This window comes from Galeopterus variegatus, unplaced genomic scaffold (genome assembly GCF_000696425.1).
Source record: "Galeopterus variegatus unplaced genomic scaffold, G_variegatus-3.0.2 Scaffold2420, whole genome shotgun sequence".
Classification (NCBI taxonomy): domain Eukaryota; kingdom Metazoa; phylum Chordata; class Mammalia; order Dermoptera; family Cynocephalidae; genus Galeopterus; species Galeopterus variegatus.
The window spans coordinates 221,093-236,364 of NW_007728531.1; the positions used below are offsets into that span (position 1 = coordinate 221,093).

The following is a 15,272-nucleotide window of genomic DNA, read 5'->3' on the forward strand; positions in this document are numbered from 1 at the left end:
TTTTTTTTTTAATTTTCTGTCTGATGGTTCCAATGCCTGTGTCATAACTGAGTCGGGTTCTATATGTTTCTTCTTCTCTTGGCACTGTATTTTCTTCTTGGTCTTTCGCATGACGTAAGTTTTTATGAAAGCCAACTGTTTCATGAAAGTCAGCAGACACTGAGGTTTTTATTCCCAGAAATAGTCTTTGCTTTGCTAGGCCTTTAGTCTGGCTTCGAGTCAATCTAGATAGGCGTTTAGCTAGGATTGGGGTCTGTTGTTGCTATGGTTACTCTCAGTACATCAAAGTCTCTAAATTGCTCTAGAAATACCTTTCGTTTAGAGTGGAGGCAAGTTTTCCAGAGAGTTTCTCAGTGTCTGCGGCATCCTCAGCTTTGCATCTTCCCTTTGGACTGCCCTTGACAGAGGGTCTCCCTCCATGCCCTTGACCCTCTCTGAGCAGTGTCCACTGTTAGTCATTACATGACACTCGTTAGCATGCTGGGGAGAGGCAGGAGGGCGTTCACTGTTTTTCTGATTAGGCCCCAGTATTAGGCAGGCTCTGTGTCCCTGGGGATGTGGCCTTCTCATTGGCCTTGTCCTTCCCCCAGCTGTAGTTCTGGGCTCAGTATGCCTCAGAGATCCCTCCCACACTCCCCTCCCCCACTAAAGTTTTTGTTCCAGGGGGAGATAAGAAAGAATGATCTGGGCAGAGCTCCAAGGCCTCCCCTCAGCAGCTGCTCTTCCTTCCCCAGGCCTGCACCTTTGGAAATAACTTTCTCAGAACGTTCTACCGATGGTTTGTAATCACCCACTGAGCTTCAGGAAGAGTGAGTGTAAACTTTACCTGTATCTGCCATCCTCAGGGACTCCCCATTGTCCCAACTCACACTTTTCCACCACCAATTTGTTAATAATTCTGGGGNAACCTAGAAAAAAAGTACAGTCGCTGAAATTTAAATACATATGTACATATTCCCCATGCAAATTTTCAATAGAGAAGCTAAATACTAGGCTTGCCAGGGCTAAAGAAAAATTCAGTGACGTAGACAATAGAGCTGGGAAATCAACACGAAGAGATAAAAAGAAGGAAAAGGTTTGTCAGGAACTCTAGTGTAACTAAACCTTGGCATTATCTATTATAACTAAACATTAAAACAGTCTTGGGAGCACAGCTCCCTGTTATGTTTGGTAATAGACGTTGTTGACTCAGAGGATCCACCTGATAGGTTTAGGTGTTTTTTTCCTAGCTTTATAATCTCAAAGCCATTACTTCTTTTGCTAGTACTCCTGTCTTCCACAAGAGTACTTCAAAAAGTTCACAGAAAGGTTAGTATTATCTTTTAACTCTATTTTCCACAAACTTCTTGAAGTATTCTCATATGTCATCTAAAGAATCCTTTGATTTTAACAAAACACTAAGTGACATTTTACTCACATTTATCAAACCATTAGAAACCTAACTGAGGAAATTAAATTACTGTCCTTGAAACATAGCATGAAATCTTAACATACCATAAGTGAAACATCACAGTCCAACGAGAGAAGCGATGAAGTTGTCAGTAAACGGTGGTGGGAAATTTTGCAATTTGGAAAAAAATTCAGGTTGAACCTCAGTTTCTACTACATATCAAAATTAATTGCTGATAANACTCCCCTCCCCCACTAAAGTTTTTGTTCCAGGGGGAGATAAGAAAGAATGATCTGGGCAGAGCTCCAAGGTCTCCCCTCAGCAGCTGCTCTTCCTTCCCCAGGCCTGCACCTTTGGAAATAACTTTCTCAGAACGTTCTACCGATGGTTTGTAATCACCCACTGAGCTTCAGGAAGAGTGAGTGTAAACTTTACCTGTATCTGCCATCCTCAGGGACTCCCCATTGTCCCAACTCACACTTTTCCACCACCAATTTGTTAATAATTCTGGGGTAAGTCTTCTGATTGTTATATGTCTATGTCTGCCCCAAGTAGGCAGGCACACTCTCCCTGTCTCTACCTGTGAGTGTCTCTTTCCCATTAGAGTTTGGGCTGGTTGGTTTCTCTGAGACCTCAGTCCTCTGATGATTTCAAGAAAAGTCATGAACTTGCAGTCTATCTGTTTTTGTTGTTGTAAGAATGGGAGTAATATTCTTTCCAGCTCTTTATCTCCTGAGCCGAAACCGTTAGTTTCTCCAATTCAGATTGAATATTATGGGTTTCATGTTTAGCTTCTTTAACTCATATTTGTATCTTTTTTACACTGAAAATCTTGGTTCCATATGACATTAACAGAATCACTTATTTACTTTTTCCCATTTTATGTAGTAGTTTCAAAATAACAACACCAACAATACCAATAATAAGTCTATGGAATTCAATTTAAGGGGTGTGTGTGTGTGTGTGTGTGTGTGTGTGATGTCCTTGGCATGCATAACCAAAATTCTATTTTAAATCCTCTTGAAATAATTCATTTCTGTGTAATTATGCTATTGACTTGGTAATCAGTTAGTTTCATCTGCTTCAGTTGGTTTTAAGGTTTTAGGGATTTTTCTTTCTTTATAATTTAATGCTTTAAAGTGTGTAACTATATGCATGGTTCCAAAGCCAAAGCTCTAACTAACATTTGAGAGAGAGAGCTAGCTTCTATACCAGCTCCTTCTCCTGTTCTATTTTCTTTAGCATTTTGTTTATTTTTCTAAAGTTTCTTTTTGAAAATATAAGCAAGCAGGTATTTATATTTGTATTTACCCATTTTTTAAAAGAACAAAAGGAGTATACAATATATACTTGTGAACATTGCTTTCTTCACTAAATGTATCCTGAGGATTACTCAATAGTAGCAAAGAGAGATCTTCCTCAACCCTTTTAATAGCTGCATAGTTCTCCATTATAAAAACACACTAGGGACAAATGACAGTCCCCTGTTGATGGATCTTAGGATTGTTTGCAATCTTTTGCTATTACAATTAGTGCTGCATTGAAGAGTCTTGAGCATATGTCATTATACTTTTTCCAGTAATACCCTAGTTTGGGGTAGATTTCTACTTGTAAACGCCCAACTTATTGTGGGTGTGTTTTAAAGAGAGATTGGTGAGCATCAAGTGATCTGGATAGTTAGTTAGTAGGGTTTGGTTAACAGCACCTCAATTGTGCTTTATAAAGTACACTTTTAAATGTCTCCAAATGGATTTTGTGATGCCTTTATAAAGAACACTTTTAAATGTCTCCAAATGGATTTTGTGATGATTTTCTAAATACAAGTCAGGGCTGGGCCTTTTCAAGTCCTGGACTGAACCCAGGCTGGCCCCAGCTTTTTATGCCTTCTCAAGGCTTCTGTGGGGATTTCTGGCCTACACTACGACGTTCTCTTGGTGGTTCTTCTAGCTGTATTGACTGAGGCTCAAGGTTCAGGGCTCAGGCTAATATCACAGGATGATCTACTTTACAAAGAAGTGGTTGTGCAAAATGGGACTTCAATCATCAACATCCTGGGTGAGACCCAAAATATTCCTCCCTCCCTGAGCTCAGAACTTTAGGCAAAAGTGGACTAATTCCCTCCCAGTCTTTACTTTTTTCTATCCCAGAACTTTTGAACTGTGTCTGGAAAGGCCGAATGTAACTGCTTCCTGTTGCAGCCTGGCAGGCCTGAGTTTCTCAGTTCAGGTTCCTTTGCAGTCAGCCCTGCAGCAGCCCCAGGGAGAAGAAACTTTCTCTAAGCTCGTCTGTATTGCATTGCTGCCTCCTCTCCAGTTTGCCTTTCACATTTAACCTTTTGTAGCCTTAGGGTTATCATTTTCCAAGCCTCCCCCGCCCCACCTCCCCACACCTGGCCTGGGTCTCGAATTACTTTTCCCAGGTGGAATCCTTGCATTTTTCCAAACCCAACTCCATCATATTTCTCATTTTAATTTTTGAGTCCCTGAGGGCAGTTTCTGAGATTTTTCTGCATTTCGTATCAGCCTGTCATCCTTCCTGGCTTCACCTGCACTCCAGATACCTGGGTTTCCCTCTTCTCCAATCTGTTCATGGTCTTCTGGGTTCTGTCAGTATTTGTCTGCAAGAGATCTGAATTCTACAAAATGAGCTTCCAGTTGTAAACAGCAACATTAGTCAGTGGGGAGGGAAGGGGACATTCTAAACCTACCCAGCACCAAGGAGACTACCACTAAGCACCAAGCCTCCCCCACCTGCTCTACTTGGCAATTCCCCTCACCTCTCAGGGGGTCAGCTCACCTGACACCTCCCCATTAAACTTTCCCCAGCTGCAGCAGACAGACCCAGGCACACCTTTTCTGTACTCGTGTTCTGCCTTGCGTGGACAGGTCCATTACAGCACATTGTATTAAGCCACACCAGACCAGCGATTGCAAACCTCTTCTTTGAGAAAAAAAGTGAGTTGTTAAAGTTTTTTGCCTTTATAATTTATGTTTCACGGGCCGAGCCCATGGCGCACTTGGGAGAGTGCGGCGCTGGGAGCGCAGCAATGCTCCCGCCACGGGTTCGGATCCTATATAGGAATGGCCAGTGCGCTCACTGGCTGAGCTCGGTGTGGGCGACACCACACCAAGGGTTGCGATCCCCTTACCGGTCACGAAAAAGACAAAAATAAAAATAAAAATAAATAATAATAATAATTTATGTTTCAAAAACTAGTTAATGAGATGGAAAAAGAACCCACAATATGTAATATTAACTGAAAAGAAGAGAATACAAAAATGTATATATGGAATGAATAAAATTCAGTAAATTTATATATACATATTTATATTAGGGTTGCCAGATTTAGCAAATGAAAATACAAGATAGCAGTTAAATTTCAAGTTCAAATAAACGATAAATAATTTTTGTAATGTAAGTATATACCAAATATTGCATGGCACATACTTCTACTAAAAAAGTATCCATTGTTTATCTGAATTCTAATTTAACTAGGCATTCTTTATTTTATCTTTCAACCCTAATATACATATATGCAAATACACAGAAAAAAGTGGGTGAAAGAAAATACACCTAAAAATTATATAATGGTTATCTATAGATAGTAGGATTCTAAGTTGTTTTATTTTTTTCCTAATACTTTTCTATTTTATAAATTTTATTTAATGAGCAAATATAACTTTACAATCAGAAAAAAAAGTGTATAGCAAAAAAAGTGTCCTTTTGAAGGTGGGCTCTGATCAATCACACACTGGATATTTTAATGAAGATATGATTCCATATGAATATACTTAAACCATATTCTACTCCATTAAAAAGAAAAGGCAAACCTCTATTCATCAAAACCACAGACCTATGACTTTTCCAGATCTTCCATCGAATTTTGTAAGTTTCCTTTTGAAATGACAGTTGGAGTTTCTCAGGCTATTGGTTTGTTGAGCATGTATTATATTCCTGGAACCTGGTAGAGGATGGAGTTTAAAAGATAGGTAAGACATGAAGCCTCCTCTCAGTGAGCTCACAGTCAGCGGCAGAGATAAGAAAATGAACAACTGATTACAGTGGGTGTGCTGAGTGCTGAGACAGGAGCGGGCAGGGAAACCTGCTGCCTTGGATTGTGAATGTGAGAAAAGGCTTCCTGGGGATTTGCTTTCTCTGCTGTCTCCAAGGACAAGAAGTTAGCCAGGTGAACAGTGTGGGGGTCGGGGGTGATGGAAAAAGGGGAGGAGGAAGTATTGTTTCTAGGCAGAGCAAACAGCACGGGCTTGGAGGGTAGACTGGGGAATATAATTACACATCCTTGGCTTGACAGGAGGGCTGCAGGAATCATATGCTCTGTTATCAATCATTATTATGCTGTCTGCCATCTTGCAGGGAGCGCTGCCAAGCATAATGAAATATTCTTTGCAGCTCATATTGAATTTTTACTGCTTTTCAACTCTGCGATCCAGATATGAGCCAAGTAATAGAGACCCCACCCCCACCCCCCGAGTAACTGACGCTCACAGAAACCTGCATTTGAAGAAAGTCTCCCCAACAGATCTGAAGAATAATTCCCAGCAATGTCAAACAGATCCAGAACCTGCTTCCTATTCCATACGCAATTTATATATGGAGGATTTGGAATCTTTTCAGATGAATTGGATTCAGACCCACCTGCCAGAGGAGAAAGAGCCTCCTATTTGCTGTTGACATGATCTTATTTTATGAGCCGAGACTAGTGGCCTTGATAGAAAATTGATTCTGAAAACTATTGTCAGAAGAAAACTATTTTAAATACAAATCAATCATTTTTGGCAGGCATTCTCCAGAAGTCAGTTGATTCTTTTTAAATCATTCTTATAGCAGGTGAATTTCTTTAGTTGGGGGGCAGGGAGGGGTGTATTTTTTGCAGCTATTTCATCGAGGCAGACATATCAGAAACACAAGCTGCTCAGACCTAGATGATCCATGGGACAGTTAATGAGGTTTCTTCTGGCTGTGGTGGGTGACCAGTAACTGGCCTTGGAAAATGTCCAGCCCAAACCCACGCTCAGGGCCCACAGGGCTTCAGAGTGCTATAGCCAACCCCAAACAGCCTCCTTGGGCCAGCCCTGGCTCTGTGGCCTGCCTCTCTGAGGCTGTTCTCTGTGGTACACCCAGGCCAGGGTCCACTTATGTAGCCCAATTCTCAAAGTGGGATGCCAGCTGCTTACCTGTTCACCTGACCCTAAAAGTGTGGGGAGCTGTCTCAGTGAGAACCCCAAGTGCCAACAAGCACTCTGGTCAGGGTCAGAGCATGATCTCAAACTTCTCCCCTTCAGCTCTCTTAAAAACCAAGCTGATGATCCATCATACAGAAAGGAAGTTCTGACACATGCTACAGCAGGGATGAACCTTGAAAACTTTACGGTAAGTGAAATGCATCAGACACGGAAGGACAAACACTGCATGACTCCATTCATATGAGGCACCCAGAGTAGCTGAATTCATAGAGACAGAAGGTAGAAGGGTGGTTTCCAGGAGCTAGGGGAGGGGAGAAAGGGGAGTTAGTGTTTAATGGGGACAGAGTTTCTGTTTGGGATGATGAAAAAGTTCTGGAGATGGATGGTGGTGATGGCTACACAAAATTCAAATGTCCTTAATGCTGCTGAATTATACACTTAAAGATAGTTAAAATGGTAATTTTAAAAAGTTTAAATATTTTACTTAAAACATCTTTTATATTCAAAGAAATAATTGTTAAACCTTTTATAAAAACATTCTCCTGATTCCTGAATGAGGTATTCTTAGAACTTTTATGATCTCTTTAGGAATTTTTTTCCTAGTGTATCACTAGCAATACTTAAGTGTTCTAAAAATATGTTAATTAGAGTTTAATAGTCTTTTCGATGAATTATTATGAGTTTATAGAAATGATCATTTGGAAAAGTTCATGGAAGTCTGATACGAGTGACTCTGGTTATTTTCTGGCAATTAATAATTTGAAAGATACCTATGCATATCTACTTTTTAAAAAATTAATACAAAATCATTCAAAGAAATGCACTTAATTTCTTAAGAATTCATGAACTGTAAGAGACTTCATTACGCATAACTAGGGGACACTAAAAAGCACTTACTTAAGGAGCTATGAAGTTCCATGTTGAAAAGGGTAAATGTTTGATATATTTTACCACACCAATAAAAAGAAAGGAAAAAAACACTGAAATGGGTGATGACAATGTCCATAACTAGGGGACACTAAAAAGCACTTACTTAAGGAGCTATAAAGTTCCATGTTGAAAAGGGTAAATGTTTCATATATTTTACCACACCAATAAAAAGAAAGGAAAAAAACACTGAAATGGGTGATGACAATGTACCAGAATTAGATAGTGCTGAAGGTTGCACAACTCCGGATATACTTAAACCACTGACCTGCATACTTTAAAAGGGTGAGTGAGTTTTATGCATGTGAATTAAAGCTATTATTTAGGAAAAAAAGCAATTTTATGAGCAGTGAAAAGGAGAAGTAAAACAACCCTGAGCCCCGCAGAGCCAGAGAGGGGGCTGCAGCTGCAAGAAGTGACCAAGGAGCAATGCAAGGGACAAACAGCAATTTTATGAGCAGTGAAAAGGAGAAGTAAAACAACCCTGAGCCCAGCAGAGCCAGAGAGGGGGCTGCAGCTGCAAGAAGTGACCAAGGAGCAATGCAAGGGACAAACACATGTCTGGGACGGGACGGGACGAATTGCAGAGGGAGCCCGTGGCTTTCTAATACGCTAGGATGGGGTGGGGTGGGGGGACAGCAAGAACAGGACAACTTTTTACTTTTCACAGAAACATTTCTCTCCTGGGTGAACCACGTCTTCAGAGGATTTGGACAAAGACCACTGGAAGGGTGTGTGGCCCATCCATCCCTCCTTCATCTGAGTTCTCCCCTGGGCTCAGAGGGACTGGCAGGAGCTATGTCCTCAGGTGCTGATCCTTAGGCCGTCACTACAGTGCAGTTCAGGGCACACGCTCAGTTGCTACAGTGGTCACAGCCGGGGCCCTGAGAAGTCCCCACCAGCAACTCTACCGGTTTGTTGCCTCCCTCTCCCCCCAAACTCTCCCAGGATGGCAGGAACTTCATCTTGTCCACCAGCACCCAGAACAGTTCTTGACACATAGTATGTGCTCAGTAAATATGTGTTGAAGAATGAATGAATGATACATTAATAAATTGTTACTAAAATATTTTTGAGAACATTACCAACCACATCACACAAGGTTTCCTGTATCAAGTGCCGTATGAAAAATTTTAGAATTCAAAACTGGAGAAAAATCTCACTTCCCCTAAGCAATGGGTATAATTCTTCTCAGATCATCAGAATTTTGAAACGAGTCCAGCTCTTTTTTTATCTTAGCTTCCAGCAAGTACACAGCCAAATCTAAAGCTTATCTATAGCAGCTGAATTAGTCCGTACGATATGCATATTCTTTAGTGAGGTCTTGATTTTCAGTGGATGTTTTTTCTCTCTTGATTTTTCAAATTCTGTTGCTACTTTATTATTCCGGTGTGTGGCTCATCTCATATACTTGTATAATCAGTTGGGAGGTATGAAAGTATTTTTGTTGAAATGAGTCGAGGGCATAGTACCTGCTCATTAAACGTTGCCATGGTAGCTGCCCTTTGTGTTATTTCCCCGGCTCTTTTCCTGCCGCATGTCAAGAGGCACAAAAGTAGGTAATACAGACTCAGTATTTCAGTGCTATGGAGACCTGGATAAAAATGGAATCAGAGGAAGCTGTTCAAAGAGAAGATTTAAGATGGAGGAAAATTTTACACATGGATTTGGAGAGGAGACAGTTTAAACCATGCCTTCTGGTCACTTCCTTTCAGCCAGGTTCCTCCTTGGACAAAGGCAGCCTAGGCCAGGCAGCCGCCTTTGGGAGAGCTTCATCCTGGCACAGAATCCACGTGCAGCAGGAGGCAGGTACCTTGCTGACGACTCTCCCTGGCCTGGGTGTGCAGGACAAAGCAGCCTTGTCAGTGTATCCTGAGGTGCACACTCCTGCGTCTTACGTGTCATACAAGCTCTAAATATGTTTTCCAGTGGAAAGGTGCCGTGGATATGCTGAGAAGAGTGTGGACTCGGGCTCGATATGGACTGGTTTTGTATCCTGGCTCTCTCTTTGTCAAGTGCACAGCCTTACATACTTCACTTGATGTCTCTGAGCCCCAGTGCTCTCATCTGTAGAATGGGGCTAATACTTAACATGTTGGGTTTGGAGGATGAATAGAAGCTGGGAATAACTGCTGATTGCACAATAGGATGTGATGGATGCTAGAACAGAGGCTAATTCTATAATTCTATAGAGGGGTGTGTTTGTTTCCTAGGGCTGCCATAACAAGATACCACAAACTGAGTGCCTTAAACAACAGAAATACATTGTCTCACAATTCTGGAGCCTAGAAGTCTGCGATGAAGGTGTTGGCAGGGCCATGATCCCTCTGCAGATGCTGGGGAAGGGTCTGTTCCAGGCCTCCCTCCCAGCTTCCACAAGTTCCTAGCCTCGTGGCAGCATGCCTCCACTCTTCACACAGTGTATTCCCTGAGTGTGCACATGTCCAAATTCCCCCTTACTATAGGGACACCAGTCATACGGGGGCCCGCCCTAATGACTTCATCTTAAATAATTACACATGCAATGACCCTTTTTCCAAATAAAGTCACCTTCTGTGGCACTGGGGGTTAGGACTTCAAGATAAATTTTTTGCTCCAACTTACTTCAACGTAAATTTTGAGAGGATACAGTACAACCCATAAGAGGAAGTCAAGGAAAAGAACAGTGTTTGCCCTAAACCTTGAACCTCAGCAGGGTTTTCTACCAAAGCAGGAGAACAACAGCATTCCAGGGGGAAGGAGCCCTCCTGGCTGCCAGCCCTGCAGTGTACAGAGAGCCCGGCAGCCACAGGCCCCCTGCTAGCCATGGAGCCTGCAGCCACTATTTCATGGCAAGCCCAGCATGGGGAAGAGAGCAGCTCGTCTCACGGCTGCTAAGAGCCATCTTCACCTCACATTCAGAGTCAGTGAACACAGGGGACCCCAGTATGTGCCAGGTACTACGACATGCATGATCTTGCTGACTCCTCACAAGGTATATTATCATTTCCAGTTCTTTCTCTGCACTACAGAAAAAGAGGCCTGGAAAGGTAAACTGTGCTTGACAGAGACACACAGCTGCTAAACAGCACGGCTAAAATTCAGCCCTTGGTCTGACTGACTGCAAAGCCCTTTCCAAACTCCTCCCTGGTTATACCGTGGTAACAGGCATCCATACATTGTATCATGTCTGCATCGCTCTTCTTAGCCACTCAGTAGGGCTAGAGCTGGTCATTCTGCTCCTGTTCACTCCCTCTATCTTCAGAGAGAAAGGAGCTAGGTCCTGCAAGTGAGGGCTCCATTTGCAGGGAAACGAAGTGCCTAGAGGAAAGCTAACCAGAGCCTAGAACCCCAGAATATTCAAGTTGAAAGGAAGCCCAGAAGCCCCTGCAACCCTCTTGGTCAGCAGAGGTGGCCTTGAAGGAGGGGATGACTGGCCTAGAGCTGGCTGGCCACAGGGTCAGCACCAGGACTCAAAACTAGGATCCTTTTTGTACAGCCCCCAACACTGACGTACTTTGAGTTAAAATGATTATTTAAACAGCTCTCACCTGGTATAAATGCAGACAGTTAAAACCAGCTGGGTTAGGCCAAGCCCCAGAGATTTGATAGTGGGCCAATCAGTCATCCAACATTAATGGAGCTTGCACAGCCTGCAGGACACCCTGGGCTGACAGGCCTGCTCTGAACACCATCCGGTCCAGTCAGCAGGAAAACGATTGATGGAGGTATACGACAGGACAGCCGCAAACCACAGGCGTTAAAGATAAAGAAGATGTATTTGAGGAAATGAAGGAAAGAGTGACTGAACTGGGGGGGTCACAAGTGCAATCAGGTGACCTAGCAAATAGAGGCAGGCCACAAAGCCTCAGTTTACCATTCTGTGATACAGGAGGAGTTCCTACCCACCTTCTGTACTGGCATCATTGGAATGCTCAAAGAAAGATGATACATACAAAACACTGTGATAAGCATAAACGACCAGATAAATACAAGTTTTTTCTTTCACTAATTTTATGCTTGTCTATCTGGAGGCCTCCAATGCCCAGCAAAGCCATCCAGCAATCTCCTGACAGGCAGAGACTCTCTCTGCAGCCAGAACTGAGTCACCAGAATGCCTGGGCCTGAGACGCAGCTGGACTAAATCCCCCAGTTGTTTGGCTCACATGGGCTAAACACCTAGATATTTGAAAACATGTAGTTCATACGCAGATTCCACTTTTCACTGGGATTTTTAGCTGTAATAATTTTTTTGAAAAATAACAGTAATTTCCTGAGAAATTATTTGTGTCATCAAATGCCATGCAAACATCATCTCATCTATAAAGCCAGGTGGTAAGGACTAATGTGCTGTGCACAATCAGAGCCCCCTGACCCAAAGCCCATGCTGTCCCCTCCAAGGCTGCTCTGCAGACACAATTAACTGCTCCTCCCTATTTCCTCAGCATTAAAAATAAACATGGGGCTAGCCACCCTTGCCCAGGCTAGGAAATGACAATGTAAAGTCTCTGACGTCCCCTCCAAGGCTGCTCTGCAGACACAATTAACTGCTCCTCCCTATTTCCTCAGCATTAAAAATAAACATGGGGGGCTGGCCCGGTGGCGCACTGGATAAGTACGCCGCTTGGGAAGCGCGGCGGCGCTCCCGCCCGAGGAGGACTACTGAACCATTGCTCAGAACGTGTCCAATTAATTAAGCTGTGCACGGATGGGAAGAAGGTCCTCGGCTCTTGCACAAACTGTCATCTCAATCGTGCTGCTTGGCAGCACTTACCTTTATGTCTTTGGGAGCGGACCGGACCAGGGCCTTTTTCCCCGCCTTGGAGGATTTGGAGGAGGCTGTGGAAGTGCCCTGGGCACGGTGGGGCTTCAGGTCACTGAGGCTGCTGAGGTACTTCTTGCGCAAGGCCAGCAGCTCCTGCAGGTACTGCAGGCAGTCCTGGGTGCGTGAGTACATCCACGCCCTGTCCTCCTCCTGCGGCAGGTAGTACAGGCTGCTGTCCATGCTGCCAGTGCTTTTGTATTTCTTTAGGGACTCGCTGAATTTCTCCCCATGGTCCCCAACCACGTACATGGAGCTGCTCCGAATCAGCGTCACCGTGGGGCTGGCTCCGTCATAGAAGGGGCTGTCCCCTGCTGCCTTCTTCGGGCTGGAGTTAAAGATGGAGTGGATCTTTCTGAACATGGTGCTCGGTTTCTCTCTGTGGGTACCTTCCAGCTGCCTGCTGTGCCGCCACTTGATCTAGCTGGGGGTAGAGAAGCTGACATCCAGGCCTCCTGCCATCTGCTCTCCAGGAGGCCGCTGATCTCTGGAATCCCAGTGAGTGGGGCTCGATCAGGAGGATGACCTGCACATCTCTCATGGGGGGATATTTACATCCAATAACCAAGATGCCATAAGCAGCCTGAAGATAGGAGAGAGTGCACTGTGAGCGTAAAAACAAGTGCCCTGGCTGGTTTCCAAACCATTTGGTGCAAATACCTTCTGCACTCTTCCATGGAAGTTCCCAGGTAGATGGGGAAAGCGTGACAATGCTTTGCCTGCTCAGTTAATTTCTTTCCTTTTCATTTCCCCCCTCTGGACGTGGTCTCATTCAGTTTCACTTGATCTTCGTGTGGATCTTCACATTTCCACCTTTTCTGAGCTGGCTCCCGTCCTGAATTCTCTGGGTCTGAAATGAAATCCTTCTTAGCAGGGACAGTCCTTAGCCAAAAAAATGGGTGTTGCTCAGTGTAAAATCCAGTCCCCCAAGGTGGGCCAGGGTGGACACAGCCAGGGCCCATTGGCAGGAGCTCGCAGATACCCTGATAAGCTGGGCTCTGAACTGGCATCTGAGCGTCCTGGAGGAGCCTCACCCTGTGGTAATGGGACCTCGCAGCTGTTACCGGATAGCAGCCCATTGTGGAGGAGGGAGGATTCGGATAGCGGGACCCGAGACTTTAGCATCAGTGATCTGAAGGGGCACATATATGGGGCAGACATGTTCTTTAGCCTCAGCATGTTTTACCTTAAATAGGCTAGTTAAACTGAGACATAAACTAGTTTTTAAAGAGCATTGTATGAGTATATTAGAATCCCAGGAATGTTCCCTCTAGGGTTTTTCTCAGGCAGATGCTTAACATTGTTATTGCATTCATTTTTCTACACAATCTATTTCTCTCCAGGAATTCAATCAGAGAACAATGCTCATGCATCTCCAGGACAGGATTTTCTTAAGCTGGGAAGGTGTTAGAGAAGACTGTGAACCCCCAGAAATTGTATGTAAAGTGTTATTGAATGTATGTATAAGTACAGTTTATTTTTGCTATTTGCTGTGGTGTTTTGTTTTGTTGAGAGAGAAAGGGTTCATAGTTTTGTCAGATATTTAAAGAGGTCTGTGATAAAAAGAAAAGCATTTTTAAATGTTTGTCACCTGCTCTAGAACAATAACCATGCTTTTTTAAATGCAGCTATACGGTAACATTATAAATGTATTCATATTGTGCATTCTCTGCGTGTGGCACTCACCTGGCACTGTGGTGACCTAGCCCCTCATATGTGGAAGCATCTAAGCCTTACATTTGCAGATGCTTTAGGGCTGATGAACCATTTCCACACGTACTAATTTATTTAATATTTGTAGCTTCCTGGGGAGAGAAGCATCATTTCCATCATCATCTTTATTAGTCATCAGTTCCCAGATGAAGTTGCTCTCTGGAGAGGTTCTGAGACTTGCCTAAGATCGTTTATGATTGGATGGGTGTAGACTCAGTCCTCAGGCCTAGTGCTCCAGCTCCAAGCCCCGTATGCTGGTCCCACTGCCCCCTCATCACCATGGACGCATAAAGTCACCAAATTCCAAGGTCTCCTGGGGAGTGTCTATATGACCCATTTCTCTGGCTTCACTTGGGCACAGTATCGAAGCACCCAGGATGGACAAATACTGACAGAATTTCTTCTCAGAGGTATCCAGGGACTGTGGGTTTATGGTTATGCCTGTTCTACCTGGATTTAGAAAAAGTTTAAATAAATAATTATATTTACTTCCATATCTGGAATGTCACAAGCAACCTACCCCCTTGATCACAAAGGCGATGGAACTGTCTTCCTATATATTTGCCTCCTCTCCTCCTACCTCCCTGCTGGGTTCTTCCTGAGGGCCAGACTTAGGAAGAGAATCAAGAGAAAATTACAGTGACATCAACTTGAGGCGCTTTTCATGTACACTAACAGGCAGGGCATTTAGCAGTAGTCACAGCCCAACTAGCTGGCCCTTGTCCCCTCCTGTGCCAGTCCTGCCCCCAGAGCCAGCCCATCCTGGAGCTCCTACTGAGGCGGTTGAGGGGAAACAGTGCTTTTTCCCTGCAAAAATACTTGTCATCTGTGATGGATGAAGGAAATTCAGCCAAAATGCTGACGGCCTCTATCACACCTTCTTTAGATTTTCTCATGGCCTCAGCTATAAGAAATGGGTGTGAAATCACCTTGTGGTTTTATAATGTATATTTTGAGGACACTAAAAATGCTCATCAAGTCCCAAATCAGGTACCCAAGGCTTGGGACTTTGCTCTCATCATGGAGAACAGTGGACAAGCACCTAAGCAGAGCCTGCGTCCTTTCCCCACCCAGCACCTCCTGCCAGCCCACTGTGGACCGTGTGCTCCTCGCTGCACGGACCAGACCTGCTCTTTGTGGAGGTAGCAGAGACTTGAGACTTGACCAGAGAATCCGAGTAAAGTCACTTGGTATAACAAACCCTGCCCTATTCCAGAATTTCTCAAACTCAGAGGGC

The 15,272-nt window shown here is 43.9% G+C and overlaps 1 pseudogene; it reads right to left on the reverse strand.

Annotated features, from left to right (window-relative positions):
* The window catches only part of LOC103597779, a 23,534-nt pseudogene extending 10,849 nt beyond the window's left edge, over positions 1 to 12,685 (reverse strand).
* Between the last annotated feature and the right edge of the window lie 2,587 nt (positions 12,686 to 15,272).